The sequence below is a fragment of the Pteropus alecto genome, unplaced genomic scaffold, assembly GCF_000325575.1.
Source record: "Pteropus alecto unplaced genomic scaffold, ASM32557v1 scaffold7, whole genome shotgun sequence".
NCBI lineage: Eukaryota > Metazoa > Chordata > Mammalia > Chiroptera > Pteropodidae > Pteropus > Pteropus alecto.
Window position 1 is genome coordinate 40,451,314 of NW_006494614.1, and position 18,623 is coordinate 40,469,936.

The window sequence follows — 18,623 nt, forward strand, 5'->3', positions numbered from 1 at the left end:
GAAGGAAGGAAGGAAGGAAGGAAGGAAGGAAGGAAGGAAGGAAGGAAGGAAGGAAGGAAGGAAGAACGAGCTAAGTAAAGAGAGATGGAGCAGGGAAAGCAGAGAAGCTGGAACAAGACGGCCCCTGGGAGCAGGAGGCAGCTGTTTAAGCTCCTGTTGTCTCCCGGCTCCGGTTTCCCTGAAGCCTGACTGTACTTGGCTCCCAGCATGGGACATATCCTTACATTAAGCCTCCTTCATTTTCTTTGGAAAGCAGTTTGGCAAGCCACATCAAACGGGGCACAAAAACAGCCTTGCTCGCTGACCTGGGCACTTATCTTACAGAAGTAATTAATGAGAAGGAAAAAGCCACATGCACAAAGATGTCCAAGACAGCTTTATTTATAATAATGGAAAACTGGAAGTCATCAAATGCCCAACAATCAAGGAATAGGAAAAAAAAAATTTCCTTGGATGGAATATTATGCAGTCATTAAGAATGACAAATATGAAGACTACATAGCAACATAAAATGTTTACGAAAGAGTAAATGAAAAAGAGCAGAACAGAAAATAATTGTAGCAGAATCTGATTACACTGGATAAAAAATTATATGCATGTGGACAGGGTTGGCTGGGATTGCCAAAAACAAAAGAAACAAGCTTATTTTTAGTCTACCTAGAGGGAAGGGCTCTCTGAACGGAGGAGTCTCTTTCCCAGTCACCTCTGAGGCACCCCAGCCCTGGGAAGGGGAAAGATGAATGCTCTTCAAACTCCTGGTCCCCACACCCCACTACTTGCCAGCCCCCACCCCTCCTCTCTGGGGAAAGGATGCTCAGGGCTTGTGCCGCTGGTATTTTTAGCCAGGCCTCTTGCAGTCCAGTGTTCTAGAGTAAAAATAGCTGGGGTGGAGGGCACAGCACTAACTTCGCTGCTTTCTGCCCCCCCACCCCCACCCCCATCCTCTGGACAAGGCGCCTCTTGGTCTTGGAGCCATGGCTTTCCACTGCTTCTCTCTGGCTCCATCCCATCTCTTGAGGCCTCAGCGGCCAGGGAGGAATGTTCTAGTCTGGTACATCTTAGAGCCTTGGAGCTCGTGGAAGCTAAGTGCTCCATTTTATGGATAAGAGGACTGAGACCCAGACAGAAGAAGGGAGGCACCAAGAAGTTGTTGGCCAAAGTAGTTCCCTCCTCATCCACACCCTTCCTTTCCTGCCCTGAGCCACTGTGAAGGAGTTGGATCAGACCAACTCAAAAGCTCCAATAGCTTTTGAGTCAATGAGCTGCATCCTATTGGATCAGACCAGCTCCAATAGCTTTTGAGTCAATGAGCTGCATCCTCCATCCCAGGCTGGAGGCCAAACCTGCCAGTTTTTTCACCTTTATCTACCATCTTCCCAGGACCTGCCGAATGCTGTGAATTCTGCAACCCAGGTGGATGGCACACCTCAAGGATTATCTGTTACTGTCACTGCCTCTAAGACAATCTTTCCCCAGCTCCAGGCACACATTTGAGCCCCTCCATCTGTTGGGGTACCTTCTTAAGGAATGCATACTAATTGTGACACCAGCTGAAGCCAAATCTAATTAGAGAAATAAATCTGGCAGCAAAAAATAAATCCTGCAAGTGCAGTTTAAGGCAAAATACATAAGACATGAAGACAATCAGCTGCTAGAAGCCTGGTAGTCCTTGCTACTCCTACAGAACATAAAGAGTTATCTTGGCAAGGAAATACCTAAATGGACATACCTCACCAGAGATTATCCCAATGGAGAATGGGAACCATGAGTTTGAAGGGCATTCATCCTTCTCTTCCCCAGAGCTGTGATGCGTCTTTTAGATGGCCCCCAATTCTGCTCCCCTTCTGGGTCTCACCCCTACCCATAGTACGTGTCATGCACTGCTTGATCTGTGATTTCAGTCCATAGGTCTCATCTCCCAACTAGATTGTGAGTCCCTGCACATCACCCAGCTTACAACTCACACAGGAAGGACTCGAAGCGAACCATCTCAATGACAAATCACAATACCTGGAGTCAGGATATAAGCTTAACCTAAGGGACTAGATCGGCAAGCAAATTGCATCACCTCAGGCCCAGCCAGCTGGTTCTTCTGGGGCATGTATGTGCGCATGCATGCCTATGTGCCTCTGTGTGTGTGTCTGAAGCCATGTGTGCCACAGAAGAGTCCTATGACTACTCTAAGTGTCCCCGTCATGGGTGCCCAAATTCTCAGGAGTCTGCGATGATAATAAGAATGACCCTTGAGCTCATCCCATATTTCAAACATTGACCTGGGAGTCCTACTAGTTCTCTCGTTTAATTGCAGCCTCTAAGTCAAATATCAAATCTCTGCTCTAGCCGGCACTTTATCGGTAACAAAACACTAGAAATTCTGATTATCCCAAGAATAGGCATCCTTCATTAACTAAATGAGGAAATGGATCAGTGCATAATAGATGCGGCATACCAGGTGGACAAAATATAGAACCCAGGCAGGGACATTAACTCTGAGGTCCTAGGGCTGAGTGGGTGGAAGCCCCAGACCAAGGACTCTTGAGGATTCTGATTCAGGGCTCAGTGGTCTTGAGAACCTCTGAGGTGACTAGAAAGAGATCTTCACACTGGGGTGAGTCCTCAGATTATATGTGAGACTCTCCTTGTCGTCTGAAAGGAGGATGGAGTCAGGCATGGGGAGCCTGTGGGACGTTCTCATGGGACCAGACCACTGTCCTTATCTCTTGCTGCTCCCCACTCCTGGCAGCCAAAGGCAGAGCAATACACTCAGCCAGGTAGGCAAAAGAGCAGAGAAATGGACAGGGATGTCCCATCCATTCCATTTCTCTGCCTTATGTCACCCGTGGGCAGGACTAGTGATCCTCTGGGTAGGGCCACAAGGGCACATCTGAGCCCCAGAGCAGGGAGCTCTAACCCAGAAAGTCACTTGGCAGGCTCCTCTGGCATAGCCCTGGGACTTCTGAGTTCTTTCTCTGAAAGCCTGGAGTCCCCCAAATTTGTGTCTACTGTGTGGAGGTCAGGAGGGTGGTCCAGCCTTTAAGGTTTGGAAGAAAGAGCCTGGAAGCTTAGGTTTTCATCTGGACCCTGTCCCTATTAAGCTCTGCTTTCTATTGTCCTCTTCTCGTTTCCCTATTGTACAATGTGAATTGCAGACAGGCTCTGGGTTTCTTAGCAGTCTCACTTGCTAACTGACCTTGGGGAAGTTGCTTGACCTCTTTGAACCTTAGTTTCTCGGCCTGTAAAATGAGGATGTTAATCCATACCCTGCCTTCCTCACGGGGCTTGGCGAGGACCAAGTGCTAGAGCATCTGCCGAAGAGCTTTAAAAATCAGAGTTTCCTCCCAACCATAGGAGAGCATTCTTACAACCAAGGACATCCAGTTCACCCTACCTGGGCCAGATCCTGGGGTCGCAAGGGAAAGTAAAGATACAGTCCTGTCCTTAGCCACCCTCTGATTTTGTGGGGAGATGGAAATGATCAGCACCCATTCTGACAGGAAGAGTGAGCAAGGTACCTAAGAACTGAAGGGTTCGGTGGCTGGAAGAGACCCTGGGGACTGGGGCTAATCTAGAAGGCTTCCTGGAGGAGGTGAGTCACCTCAAGGAAATGAAGGCTTTTATAGTAAGCCCTGGGAGTCCCTTAGAGAGGGCGTGGCTCTACTCTTAGCCCATGCTGAATCCCTCGAAGCCCCTTTAATGGGCTATTTCGTTACAACACATTATCTTTTCTGCCCTCAAAAACAGCCTGGTTAGTTAGTTATTACATATGCCCATTGACAGAGAGGTCCCCAACCAAGAAGGCACAGAGGTGGGGCTCAAATGGCCAAGTGTGGTCCCTCTTAGCATCCCCTTTCTCTTCCTTCCCCTCCCCCACTCCACTACCTGTAAGAAACACAAATGCTGATGGCTCCTTTTATGTCTTTGGGGATCAAAGGTTTGGCTTTGGAAGAAAGATGTGCAGCTTGAAATCCAACCAGAGCTGGGTCTGCACAAAAATCCTGTCCTGCTTTCCTTACACAGCTTGGGCGTGGAGCCCCTCCCAGCCAGCCTTCAGTGGGCACCCACACCTGACCGGCCCCTCCCCTTCCCTCCACATTCCCCTCCACAGCACGTGCAGCAGGGCCTGGCCCCTAACGTTCACTTGAAGCATGTTCTTTTGCCTTTGTTGGGCAATTTGTCTGTGAAATATATTGTCCCTGCTGGGCCGGGCACTGTTATGTCTCAGAATAATGGGAAAGGGAGACAGACAAAGAGAGACATAGAATAACAGAGAGACAGAGGGGGCATGGGATGGACAAGCACTGGAGACAGAGGAGGAAGAGAAACAGGTGGCCAGAGCGAGACAAGAAAGCAGACGGCGGAAACCTCACAGACACGCAGAGGAGACAGAAAAAAAACATAGAGACAGCAAGAAGAGTAGCAAAAAAGCAGGGAGAAAGGAACCGGATAGAGATAAGAAGGTGAAGGAGAGATGGATGAGGCAAAAGAAGAGATGGGTTTTCTAAAAGAGAGGCCGAAGATGAAGAAGGAAGAACAAAGTGGAAAAAAGAAGAAAGTGACTGTAGTGATGGGCCAGTAGGACAGGAGAGGCAGCCCCCAGCTCAGGGCAGGGGCTGTGTACAGAGCCCTGGGCACCCCCCGTTCATCACTGACCAGGGATCCATCAGACCCAAACCCCACTCTGAGCTCCTAACCCCTCAGGCCACCAGGTTATCTCCTACCAGGTTATCTCTGGGCCCCGCAGCTCCCAGCTCAGATGAGACTCCTAGGCAGCCTCTGGGGCAAGGCGACTGGAGGGGGAGGGACAAGGGAGGTACCCCTCCGCACCATGGAATCAAGTCTACGGACGACCCCCTGCCTAGTGCGGAGAGCCCCGTAGCTGGAAGCCAGAGGAGAGGTGGGGCAGGAAAGCAGGAAATTCCAGGGCAAGCTCTTGCCACCTTCCTTCTCAAGTGCCTGGAGCAGCAGAACCAGTCTCTGTGGCTGACCCTAAACCTGCACTTTGCTTGGCCCTTCACACTTTCTGGAGTGGAAGGATCTAGACTTTCTAAAGCCAGGACCTCTACCTGGGTCCTTCATTCCCCCTGTCACTGACTGGTGGGGTGACCTTGAACCTGTCACTTCTTCACTCTGAGCCTCATTTTCCTTATCTGTGAAATGGGAAATGATCATAGTGCCTGCCTCGCAGAATGGCTGTGAGGATTCGGTAAGACAAAGGTGACCGCGTGCTCGGCATAGAGCCTGGCACAGAGCCATCAAGGGAGCCCCATTGTGGCTGTTGCCAATAGCAGTAGCTACGATGGTGCTGGTGGCGTAGAATAGGAAGAATTCTGGCGCTGACCGGCTCACAGGGACTTTGTGAGACTTATAAGAGCTACAGGGTGGGAAAGGTCTCCTAGCCCGTGATGGCGAGGCTTGTGCTGACTCCCCCCACCCAGGCCCAGCTTTTCCATGGAACACAGGAGGCACAGTGCTAGCCCATAACACATTCAGGGACCCATGAACATGTTGTGATTTCTTTCAAGATCAGAAGAAAAAATGATATTTTAAGTCAAAGAAAATGTTTTTATATATATAAAATGAATATATTGTCTTTATTCCAATACAGTTGCAAAATGTAATTTTTGGTATTCGTTTATGGAGGAAGGGGTCTCAGAAGTCAAAGGTGACTGTGGCCCTCAAAAGTCATGGTGCAGTCCTGCCAGCCAGTGCTGCTGTCAGTGAGGACAGGCCAAGCACATTCTTGGTGGCCCTAATGCATAGGCCTGACCAGAGGGAGTACAGGTGGGCCAGTTTCCCTAGGGACGTAGGCCCCAGGGAATGGTGGGAAGGAAGAGAGACAAGAAGGGAGCAGAGACCAGAAATAGGAGCAATTCAGACTCTGCCCTTGGGGAGTCCCCAGGCCGAGGAAAAGGAATAGACTCACACTTTCGGACAGGGGTCTCCAACTCCTGATCCATGGCCCAGGACCAGTCCCTGGCCTGTTAGGAACCTGGCTGCGTAGCAGGAGGTGAGCGATGGGCTAGTGAGCAAAGCTTTGTCTGAATTTGCAGCCGCTCCCCAGCACTGGCATCACTGCCTCAGCTCTGTCTCAGATCATCAGGTATTAGATTCTCATAGGAGCACCGGCCCTGGTGCCAAAAAGATTGGGGACCACTACCTTAGGAGATTCCTAATCTGAGGGAAAATCATAATATCTTCTCTCATGGAGCCCAGCCCTGGTCTCGGGAAGTCCACAATTTCATAGAAAAGACAAAACATAAAAATTTAAAACAGAACAATCAACTGGGGGTGAAAAATGTCAAAGGCTGTCCCGTATTAGCCATGTGGCTATCAGAGAAGCCTGGAAGGAGCTCCCAGATTGCTGGAGCAGGGCAGTCATCTCAGCAGAGATGGAGGTTCTGGCCTAAGGCAAGGAAAGACATGGAGGACAGGCAGTAGAGAAGGGAGATGCTGGCACTGCTGTCAGGGGAAGGAGCCAAATGGGGAGGGGAGGATTGTGGGTCTGGGTACAGAGGGGTCTCAATGGCCAGCCAAGCCCCTCCATGCAATGCCCACACCTGGCTGTCCTGGGGCATCTGTGTCCAGATCTGAACAGGGACAGAGGAGTCACTCCTGGTGCGGTCAGGTAACCGCATGCCCCAGGTGCCCCCCCCCCACCCCGCACCCGGCCAGACGCCCTACAGAATTAAATTACCATATTGGAAATAGCAAAGTAAACACCAATAGGTAAAGTGCAAATTAAAGCCGTTCCTCCCAGATACCTTATTTATAGACCTGAGCTCAGTGGCCGCGCCCTCCTGGGCAGGAGCCACAGGAGCAGAGGAGGGCACCTGCCGGGTGCCAGCCCATTTCCAGGACATTGGGCTTCTTTCTGGCAGGGGTCAAGGCAGGACCCGCCTGAGACCTGGCCACTCCCAGTATCTGGCTTCTCAGGGGGTAAGGTGAGGGCCATCCCTGTGACCTAGGCTTCAACAGCTTAAAGGCTGTGGGGTCAGTGAAGGCTTGGGTTGGTACAAGGGAATGTATCTGTAAGGAGTGGGAGCAGAGGAATGTAGGGCCAGAGGTGAGGGGTAGAGGGTCCTTGGAACAGGTGTTGAGGGTTGAGATTACAAAATAACAAGAGCTAACACTTACATAGCAGTTACTATTCTACATGCTATCAAGCCTTAGCTCACTTCATCCTCACAAGAGGCCTATGATCATCCCCATTTTACAGATGGGGACGTTGAAGCACGGAGTGGTTATATAACTACACTGCTACTAGTGTCCTGTCAGGAATTTGAACTCCACAGTCTGTTTTCTTAAGCACCACACTGCTGCCTCTCTAGGGGCCTCCCCAAACAATTTAGAAGACCGATTCAGTGGTCTTATGCCTACCTCCCTGGTACTTTCTTGGTCCTTAGTGTTTTCCCACCAACATAAGGTGCCAGTCTTCCCATAGAAAGTGCCTGGCCCCATGACTTGCCTAGCAGCTGGCAGGTAGACCAGCTTAGGCCCTCTCAGGGGCTGGGGGTACAGAGATGCCCACACTCTCACTGGCCCACAGTCCTCCTCAGGCCTGACATCTGGTCCCAGCTGCATAGGCAAGGGCTGCTGGCTGAGGCTGTGGGACAGAGTGCGCCTCCCTGAGACGCTGGCACAGCTGGGGCAGAGCCTGACCTTGGCCTCATTGGCATGATGCTCTAACCCACGGAGCACAGGCCATGGATGGTTAGCCACAGGTTTATTAGTCAAGGGAAGATGCTGGCCAGGGCCGGGAAACCACACTTTGCCCGATTTGCTCATCCCACCAGACCTGGGAAGGCTGTCACCATCTTGGCAGCGGGAGGCCAGGAACAGAAGCTGTGGGCTTGGCAAAAGGGCGGATGGGAAAGAGACATGGTCACATTTTATAAAGAAGGGAAAAGGCTCGCCAAAGCCTCATGCTCTCAGCCAATCGGCTGCACATCCAAGAGCTGTTTCCAGTTGGAAGCCGAGAGACACCACCGGACTGACCCTTCGCAAATATCCCCCACCGCTGAGCAAATACCACACACTAAAAATAACCCCTGCCCTGAGTGGGCTGGCTGGAGGCACCCACCAAGGGGCAGGCAGGCCAGGGGACAGGCTCAACCCAGCTCCTGCTGGACACACACCTGTTGAGGTTCCCGCCTTCTCTTTCTGGGATTGGCTGGCAGAGCTCCTTATCTATTTGGTGAGGGGTAGGGAGAAGACTCGAGTGGTTAATGATCAAGAGGCAGCCTCTGGGTGAGGAAGAGTCCTAAAAAGCCCTGGATTTTGCCATTTTCCAGCTATGTGCATGGAGAAATCACCTCCCCCGCTGAGGGCTCAGCTTTTCTGTGCGCACAGGGGCAGCAATCCTGCCCAGTCTGAGAACAAGAGCCATATGACAGAGGCCAGGGCTGCCACTCTGCACCAGACCCTGGAGGTATAAGAATACCAACTTCGATCAAGTGCTTTCTATGTCCCCAGCTCGGCGCTAAGCACTTTACTTGTATTGATTTCTTTAACCCTCATGATGACCCTACGAGACCGGTATTAGCACTAGTTCTGTCTTACAGTTGAAGAAACTGAAGCATAAAGGGGTATGGGTACCACCCAAGGTCACACCTAACCAAGGCCTGAAATGGAACTTGAACCCAGGCAATTCTAGCTTCAGAGCCCGTCTTGGAACTGCAGTAGACAGCATGTGAGGTGTGTGTCACTAGAAGGGTGAAAATGAAAAGGGGCGTGTGTGTATCATCCTCAGCGCCCCTAAGAACCCACCTCTCCCCAGAGACCTTTGAGAAGCCAGAGGCCAGCATGAACAGGCGGATGCCCACTTCATGTTCCCTCCATCTCTGCTTCTCCCCTGGGGGTGGGGGAGGGGCAGGGCTAGACAGCTGGGAAAGCCGCTGTGGAGCTGGCAGGGTAACCGTCGTGTGAAGCGTGCCCCGGTCACAGAGCCGGGCTGGGTAGGTGGGGGTAACGGGCTGCCAGCCATGTGGCCCTCAACCCACGCACTGTCTGGCTGCCGGGGGGTGGGATGGGGGGCCATAAATAGCAGGCCTCTCACTGGTGTTGGGAATAGAAACCCAATCCAAACAGTGTGGTGAGTCGGGGCTTTCCAGAGTGGCCACCACCCCAGGGGCCCGGAGGCAGCTGTGAGGGCCCCCTTCTCCTCTCGCGTCTCCTAGAGGATCAGGTCATCTTGGGGAGAAAGCCTAGCTGGCCCCAATCCCAGAATCCTTCATAGCTCAGGAAGGAACACCGGGAGATGACAGGAATACAACAGGTGGCATTTATTGAGCACCTACTACTGACACTGTTCTAAGTGCTTTCCATCGATTATCTCAGCTAACTTCACCACCATCCTATGAAACAGGTCTATTATCATGCTCATTTTACAGAGGAGGAAACTGGGGCAGAGAGGGGCAAATTCATGTGACTCGGGTCCAACTGGAAAGGCATGGTGGTAAGACTTGAACTCAGGCCACTGGCTGCTGAGTGTGCCTCCTTCTCCTGGGCCTGAGGGCAAAGACCAGTCACACTGGGTCCTACTCTTGAGATCATCTTAGTCTGCGGGCCCAACGTCAAAGGAGAAGACATTAATGGATCCAAATATGTGCACCGAAGGCCCACTAGACCTGGTTGGGGCTTCTGCAATCCTTGGGCTGCTCTGACATGTGGAATTTGAATGCATCCTCCCACAGAGCAGAGCCTGAGGAGCCAGGGCATGGGGAGTCTCCAGCGGTACTGACCTGCCAATTTCAGCTCATCCTCAAGGGTGAGACTCCTGTTCCTGGGCCCTGCTTAATTCTGCAGTGGGGTAGGGGCATGGAGAAAGTGTGAGGGGATCCATAAGGCCATTGAGAAGGATACATGAAACCCCAAGGAGACAGGTCCTAAGGATCCCCACCCTACTGCCACCCACTCAGAGGCCCTTCTAGGATTCTGAGGCCCAGAGAGGAAGTTCAGTTCATGGTCAACTATTGATGACTTGTCAAGATTTTTATCAGGTTCAGATACCACCTCCATATGGGTCGCACCAGACTATTTGTGTGTTTTCCTGTTCTCAGTAGTTGCCCCTTCCTCAGGGTCCCTCCTTAGGACACTCGTGACATTGATTTGCTGGCCTGGTGAAGGCCTTCATTTTCTTTTCCTTCTAGGATTCATTGCCAGCAGCTGGTAAAGACGTGGAAAAACCTGGACAGGAGCCTAACGTCTATGAGTTCTTGGAATGAGGAAGCCTGTGTACTCGTGGGGCATGGGCAGGTGGCAGCTTGTGACTAGATTCTGGGAGCACAGGTAAAAGTTGCCCACCTCTTCCCTAGGGGGACATGGGTGAGTTGGAGGGATGCCAGGGCTCCTGGGCATTCCCAGAGGAGGGGCCCTGGGTGGGCACTAGGTGTTTTGGAAGAAGAAGGAGGTCAGCAGCTGGGGGTGGAGTGAGGGGAGACAGGAGAGAGAAAGCTTTCTCAGAACTGAGTTCAAGGAAGAGGATGCAAGCTGGCAGGGCTCCCTCAAACCTAATGCCTGGCTTGCTCTCCCTCCTCCCAAGGCTGGCTCCCCACCCTTCTGACCCAAGAAATTGCCTCTCTCCCCACAAGGGAGTAGACTGGGGTGGGGCTGCCTCCTGGGGCTCCCTCTCCTGCTCTCACATTCTCAGCCAGAGGGCGGGTAAAGGGTGGGGAGGTCTGGGCCCTGCCTAAGGATCCCAGGAACCACCAGCCTCAGCCATCCATTATATAGCCTCCTGGGCCACACTCTCCGTCCACACTCTCTATGTGCCTGGCACATAGAAGATGCCCAGTAGGTATTATTTTGAGTAAACAAGTGTTCAGAGGCTCCAGGAGGCCTTACAGAGGACATTCTAGACATGGAGTTCAGAATGTCCTCCGTAAGGCCTCCTGGAGCGTCTGAACACTTGTTCACTCAAAATAATACCTACTGGGCATCTTCAAGTCCAGAGTGCAGAGCTTATCTGGACTTGAACTTCAGGGAGAATCCAAGGCTGAAAGAGAAAGGGGAGCATTTCCCTCAGGCCTCAGAGTCAAGAGAAAGGAAGTGAGGAAGAGGCAGCCAAGGACTGAGCTGCCCAGAGAAGGAAGCTGAGCAGAGCCTGAGGCAGGCTGCTCGAGGTCACACTGAAATGAACCAGGCACAGGAGACAGGGTACCTGGGGCCAAACTCTCCTAAGTCTGTCCTCCATTCACTGCCCTCCGTTCCCTCTGGCTCCAGGGCTCAGCAAGACCTTGGCAGCCACCCTCCCCAAGCCCAATGGTCTGAGCTCTCGATTCAAGTCTTGGTGCCCTTCGGTCATTCTGCATGTATTTATCAAGCACCAACTGCATGTCGCCCTGATCGAGGACCTGACCTAGAAGTGAACCAAAGGTAAAATCACTGCCGTCGCGAGGCTTACATATTAGCGAAAGGAAACAGGCTTTATACAAGTCGATATACAAAGGCTACTAAAAAATAGTAATAATGAAAGAGAGTAAAAGGAATAGAGAATGCTGGGCTGTTCAGAAGGTAACACTGGAGCAGATACCTGAAGCGAGTGAACGAGAATTACATGGCAACGGGGGGAGGAGCCTGCCAGGCAGAGAGGGAGCAGCCAGCGCAAGGGCCCTGAGGTGGGAGCTAGTGTGAAACAATTGAAGTTCAGGGGCAGTGGGAAGCCAGATCAGGCAAAGGAATGGAGGCCTGTGTGAGGCCTTGGGTTTTTACCCTAAGTGAGAGGGAGGCGCTGCAGAGTCCGAAAGGAGGACAGCCATGGGCTGTCTGTGTCCACCAGTCAGCCCTCTGAGCTGAGCTTTAATCTTCCCCTATAAAAAGAGGACCCGGGAGCAGTGACTTCACAGAGCTGTAGTGAATTTTAAATAAAATGGTTTCTGTAAAGTGATACACCTGAAACACAGTGATGACTCGGTCAATACATGGTAGGTGATAACAGGTTATTCTTGTTATCTTTAGTGTGGGTTCTCTCCTAGAATCATCCCCAACAAGTGGCCTTCCTGCCTCTGCTTGAGTCTCCTTGTCCATGGGGGCTTTCCAGGAGGGTCGGGCTTTCTACAATGCCAGTTGGGCCAGGCCTACAATGTTCTCCAATATTCCCTCTGATGCCCAGGCATGTGTCTCCCTGGGGACACTACAGGGCCATGACGGGCAGCTGCCCACATGAGTGAAATGGATGGCAGACCTGAGCAGGGGACAGAGAAGAGTTGGCAGGTGCAAAGGTATCTAGGCGGGATCGGGAATGGGTGCACATGGCTGTCACATTGTCATAGCTTCTTCTTCCTTCCCAATACAAGCGTCATGAGGTAGATCCAGGGACATCTGTGTTGGTTGACTGTGTTGCCCGTCCACCGTTGTGCTCAGGCAGCCAGAGTAGGCAGGCTCTTTTCACTGGTACCTTGATCGTGGATGGAGTCACTGTCCTACACAAATATATGAGGGTCTGGATCTCTGAGACCCCAGGGTAACCCTGGCCTTAGACCAGAAGCAGCCTGCGGCTGATGAGGCAGAAAGCCTGAGACTGCCACTAAGCACCTGCCATGCACAGGCACTGCTCATTTGCTCCTCACAGTGGCTCCCTGTGGAGGATGCTGTTGGTGCTACCCTCAGACCCCCCCAGGCCCCACAGATATCTTTGTCATGCACCTCCCCCACCTTCTGTGGCTTTCTCTTCTGTTCATTCTTCTTTGGGTGACTGCCTCAGGCTGTAGGAGCTGCTTTGCCTGGAGAGCAAAGTTTATCCCACTAAAGTAGCCCTTAGCCAATGACGGGAGTGCAGGAGAGTGAGGTCCCAGTTCCCTTACCTCTGATGGAGACAACTCTGAGGTGTAACTTACACTCCAGTGTTCCCTGTGAGACAGGCTGAAGGCATCCTATGCACCTTGTTGCTTCCTTCTCTCCTGTCCTGCTTACCCCGGCCCCCCTTGTATCCCTGGGGAGCACTCCCTCAGTACCTCACTTTGCCGGGAATCCCCATCTCAGGGTCTGCTTCTGGGGAACTCAACCTAAGATACCTTCTATATGATAATAGTAATAGTAGAACCAATAATAGCCAAGATTTATTGAGTGCCTACTATGTGCAAAATATTGTCTTAAGTGTTTTATAGTATTAACCTCACAACAACCCAATGAAGTAGTTACTCCTATTACCCCCATCTCACAGATGAGGAAACCAAGGTACAGGGAGGGCACGTCATTATCTTCATATGGATAAGGGGCCAAGTGAGGATTCTTACTCAATAGCCCTTCTGACAAGGTGGGAATGCACACGTGTACACACAAAGACACTGGCATACACATACATACATACATACAGCAGACACTGTGCCTAGCCCTGGGTGGACATTTGGAGAGCGTGCCTTGACGTGGCGTGGCTGCAGACCCAGGGCAGGCCACCCCACCAAACCATGATTTGTTTGTCCTTACGGGTTCATCAAGGGCTACCCTGGGGATGTTTCTTGTCCCACCCCTTTCTCACATTCAAGAGGACTAGGCACAGGGTGCCTCACTGCGTGAATACAGCCCTTGGGCGTCCAGATGCACAGCCATTGCTTGGCACAAGCCACGCTCATAAAAAGTCTGCTGAATAAATACTCAAATTACTTCAGGCCTAAAGGTGGGGCCATAAACCAATCAGGCTCCACAGAGCCAGATTTTTGGTGAAGAAAGCCAAATACACACATACACATGCACATTAAATTGAATTAACAAAAAATACAGTAACTTCTGAACAAACAAAATCATAATCAGATCCAGAACTGTGAACACTGAGGCCTCCGCCCTAGACCATTCACTTTGCCAGAAGCCCCGGGGCCCCTCAGACATGCAGGGTGGAGACCCTGACCTCTAGAAATACACAGTCTACCAGTCTACCTGGCCTGGGGTCTTGAGGAGGCCTGGGGAGCGTCACATGAGGATCCCAGGAGAAGGGCGTGTCCCGTAAAGGGCAGCTGCATTTTACATTCTCAACTAAACAGCCAAGTGCCCCATGTGAGCAAGCTCTGCTCCACCCTCTCCCAGTCCCCCACCCCAGATCAGCTGATCACTCAGGCCCAGATACAACCAAGGCAATTTTCTGTCACCTCATACACCCCAGGCCCAAGCCCCTTCAGGCCCAGCATCAGAAAGAAGGAGAATCCAGCCAAGCCCACCAGGCAGATTCAGTGAGAGAACGTTGTTCCCTGTCTGAATCCCTACTGTGGCCTCTTGCGGCCTCCCACAGGGGCTTCCCCGGTGTGTTTGAGCGGGTGGGCAGCCTTCCTTGTCTGGCAGAGGACATCAATGTACCCTTTGTCACAAACCCCTTTCAGAAAAGAAGCTATACAGACGGGGCGGCAAACTTAGGGACGATTCATTACCGGGATGTGCAGCAGCCATCGTCCAGCTCCTTCCTCTCTCTGTCCTTGCCCTTCCTTGGGGAGGGGGTGGCATGTGGAGAACCAGCTTGAGTGGGAGCCCCCACTCCTTTTCTCAGCTTCCTGGGGGGTGAGACTCAAGCAGGTCAAGACAGACAAGGCTACTCATGGCTTCTAGTGGTGTCCCTGCCATGCGATGTCCTCTGAGAAGTGTGTTGGCCAAGGCCCCAGGCAGAGAGGCCAGGCAGAGAGATGCCTGCAGTCCAGAGACAGGCAGATCCATTTCCTTGGGGCTGCGGATGACTGTGACGGCCCTGCTCACCATCGCTCTGATCCCACTTCTTAGGGCAGAGGAGAGGGACCCTGTGCCCAGCACAGTGACAGGCATACAATGATCTATCAGCAGATGCTACTGAACATCGGGCAGGTGGCCTCTACCCACTTATGGCACCACCCTCGCCTCCAGGAGAGCCTCCAGGATTGGAGAACCCACTTGTGCTCCTGGCTCCATCTGAAGCCGCCTTCTCCTCCACTCCTGACACGCCTGTGCTGAGCCATCTCTTCCCCATGGGCCCTGACCTGTGATTGCCCTTCCTTTTTCTCCCTCCCCCTGCCACCCCACCCTGTTCTCTTCATTTTTCTTTCTCTTTCCCCATTCCTGTGTCTCTTCTCCCTTCTATCCACTGAATATTTTTCTGTACTCACACACTGTGCTGGGCCCTGGGGGAACAGAATGAATAAGCCATGGTCTCTGCCCTTAGGCAAGCGGGTGACAGGTAGTCACCATGTGCTGAAGTTTAAGTGCCAGGTAGAACTGTGTGCCAGGGGCTCCGGAGTCCCATCCTGTTTGCAAGGGGAAGAAGGCTTCCCAGAGGAGGGACTGTTGAGATAAGTCTTGACAAATGTGTTGGGGTTTATGAAATGGTGAAGGGGATGGGGGAGGTATTGCTGGTAGAAGGAACAGCACGTGCAAAGGCCTAGAGACAAGACAAAACATGGCATGGGTGTGGAGGCGGCTCCGTGATCCGGGGTAGCTGGAAGGGAGTTACACCAGCTCCTCTCCACCAAATCCTGCCCCGGACACAGTGCTCTCTCCCTTCGCCCTGACCTGCTTTAAGGGCATGGCATAAGGATGTCGGGAGTCAGCACCTGGTTCCACCACCTGTAGGGGGCCCTGCCAGTCTCTCTGTCCATTCTCTCTATCCCGTCTCAGGCAGCATCTGTTGAGAGCAGCCCAGTCTCCCATGACTTGTAGTTCTGGCAGGACTGCCAACCGCCATCTCGTGCCTGGGATCGGAGATGGCCAATCCCAGAACCCCATCCCTTTGGCCAGAATGATTGGCCCCAGGGTGGGCATGTGATCCAAGACGCTCCCTGGATTTTCGCGTGCAGCCACCAGAGGAGAGAGATGCTCTATAACCCACAATGAAGGGCAGTAATAGGGCTGTGGTGGAAATTCAGCGAGATGATAGTACATGTGATGTGGAGTGTCTGATTCAACGCCTCCCTAAGTGCTCAATTCATTTTACCTTTTGTTTCTATTTTCTTTTCCTTCCCAACCACACACCCCAGAGAGCTCAGGCTAGTCTGGCCTCCCCTGAGGCCATGACTTGCTCCCTCCTTAAGTCTTCCAACTCCTGTGCAGTTCTCACCCCACTGCACTGCTCGGCAGTGAAAGGTGGCTTTCTCATAGTGATGGGTGTGTGTGACTCTTTCCTATGAAAACTGCAGCTCAGAAGACACCGACCCCTCAGCAGACAATGGCTTTGTCATGGCCAAGCAGAGAGGCAGTGATGCCTCAGCCACCTGCATGGACAGCAGCCAAGCGAAGACCCCTCGGGGCCTCCCACCTCACACTACCAGCCCCCGCCCCCCAGCTCTCCTCCCATTTGTGTTCCGTGGGCCCTGGCTTCTGTTGGCTAATTTTGTGTTCCTGCCCTGCCACAGCCTGGCACAGGAGCCACCACGGGCCATGCCAGGCCTCTGGGGTCATTCTGCCCAAACCACCGCATGTTTTAGAGTAACCTCTGCTGTTCCCGTGGGAGTGGGACAACCAGGAAAAGGCCTCAGAAAACCAACCTGGAAGATTTTTCAAACAAAAGAGTGTGATTTCCTTCAAGGGAGTGAAAGAAAATAAAAAAAATACCCCCCACGGTCCTCCCTGGCTCCAAGTGCCTCAGTCACTGTCTTGGGTGCATTTAGTGGTTTGGCAACTGTGGGTGTATTTTAAAATCTGCTGTCCAGGCAGAGAGACAAAGGAGCTGGTGTGGGGCCAGGGGAGACCTCAGAGGACAGGGGTATTCATCTTGTTAAAAATAGCCCACCCCATTGCTATTTCTATTGAGCTTGGCAAACAGAGCTGTATGATTTTCCCTTTTTTCGGCCATGCTTTGCTTGGACCGTTTGATAAAAATAGTAGATAACAAGCTCAAAAAAAGCTGGGATATTTTTACACATAAGCCCCACTTGGAGTGGGCCTGAAGTGGGGTGGACAAGAAGGGGAGAAGCCTGGGTAGTTGGGTGGGGGCAGGGCCGTGACCACAGAGGACCAGAGAAAGGGGAAGGAGGGCAGAACTCAGCCAGGGAGGAGATGCAGGAAGGGATGTCATGCTTTCTCCTATGTCCACAGCTCAGGGTCAACAAACAGAAGCTGGGCCCTCCTGAGCCACCATGGGCTTGGCGGTTTCCCAGGCCCTGGTGGCCCCAGCCCCAACCTTCAGCATTGTTCTCACCGCCTCCCCAGAGGTGGGTGGCTGGGTCGGATACGAAGCAAGTGCTGGGCATATCTCTGGGCTGGGTTAGCAGCACCGGAGCCCATGGCGGGGAGAAGAGCCTTCTGTAGTAATATCTGAGGTCCAAAGCTGAGAGAGGCAGGTGCTGTGACAGATGAGGAAGGATCGGGCTGCTCAGGGTGGACAACTGGCCTGTTCAGGTGGCGTCAGTCAGCACCGTTTCACGAGGCTGGATGTACATAATTCTGAGCATGGCAGCAACATGGGGACTAGAGACAGCCCTGGTGTATGTGTGTGTGAGTGTGTGTGTTCTCGTGCACGCGCACGCACACACACACACACACACACACACACACACAATGGGCATGTACACAGCTACCTAGGGTGCACTCCCTGAGGACAGTGGCCTCATGGAAGTTACTGCTGGTTCCCACCACAGCCACCACTCTAACTACAGAATTGGTGCTGAAGGACCAGGACCTGATAGAACTGAGGTATGAAGACAAAGCAGGGGCCACTTATACTGTGGGAGGCAGCGAGAGGCTGGCCATCAGCAGGGCAGGGCTGGGAGACCCCATGTGGGTCAGCCACAATGCCAGAGGCAGAGGCCTCTTACTCTTTGAGCTACAGATTAGGTCAGGCACCCAGCTCACACAGCAGCTTCTGGAGCACTATGGGGTTGGTGGGGCCTGCAGGACCATGGATGAACTCTCCATAACTTAGGCCCTTAGGTGTATGAGCCTGGGGAATCCACGTAGGCAGAAGTTGTGTTTCCCATAACAGACTCCTTGAGGGCAGAGTGGGTCTCCCACAGCTCCTATACCCACAGCTGTAGGCTTCCTGGAAGTGACAGGCCTGTTAGCTGACAAGTCAGAAGCCGAGCACAGAAACTCGAGAAAATGTGGGACTCACGTCCCAGCCCCCATCTTTGCTCTCATGTGACCTTGCACTGCTCCAGTCTTCCTGCCGGGGACTTTAGAAAAACATGTTCACATTCCCCACAATCACCTTGACTGGTTGGCAGGGCAACCCATTCCCATTTAAAAGATGGTGAAACTGATCCAAGGAGATGACCCCGAGTGGGCTGAAGCCACACAGCATGCCAGAGGCACTCCCCCACTTCCTGCTGGTCCAGGGCCCCTTAGCCCAGCCAACCTAGAGATGTGTCCAGCTCCTCCTCTAGTTCCTGCAGCCCTGAGCTGGGTATAGCCCCTGTCCTTTCCCAGGTAATGAGACAGACATAGATTCACTAAGAAGGGAGCACTCCACTCAGGGACTGGCACAAGCTGGCTTCTGCCACCCAAGAGATGACCAGAAAAGCCAGGGCAGTTGCTGGTCAGAGCACTGGACAGGGAGTCAAGAGTCCTGGATGGGCTTTGCAGCAACTCACAGCGTGACCTTGGGAAAGCCACTTCCTCTCTCTGGCTCTCATTTTCTCTAAGAAATGTTCCCTGCGGGAGAAACCTTTTTAAGCCCACGTCCTGGCACACAACAGCTTCAGTATGTTGAATAAATAGATGAAAGTCAATATGAGGGAGCA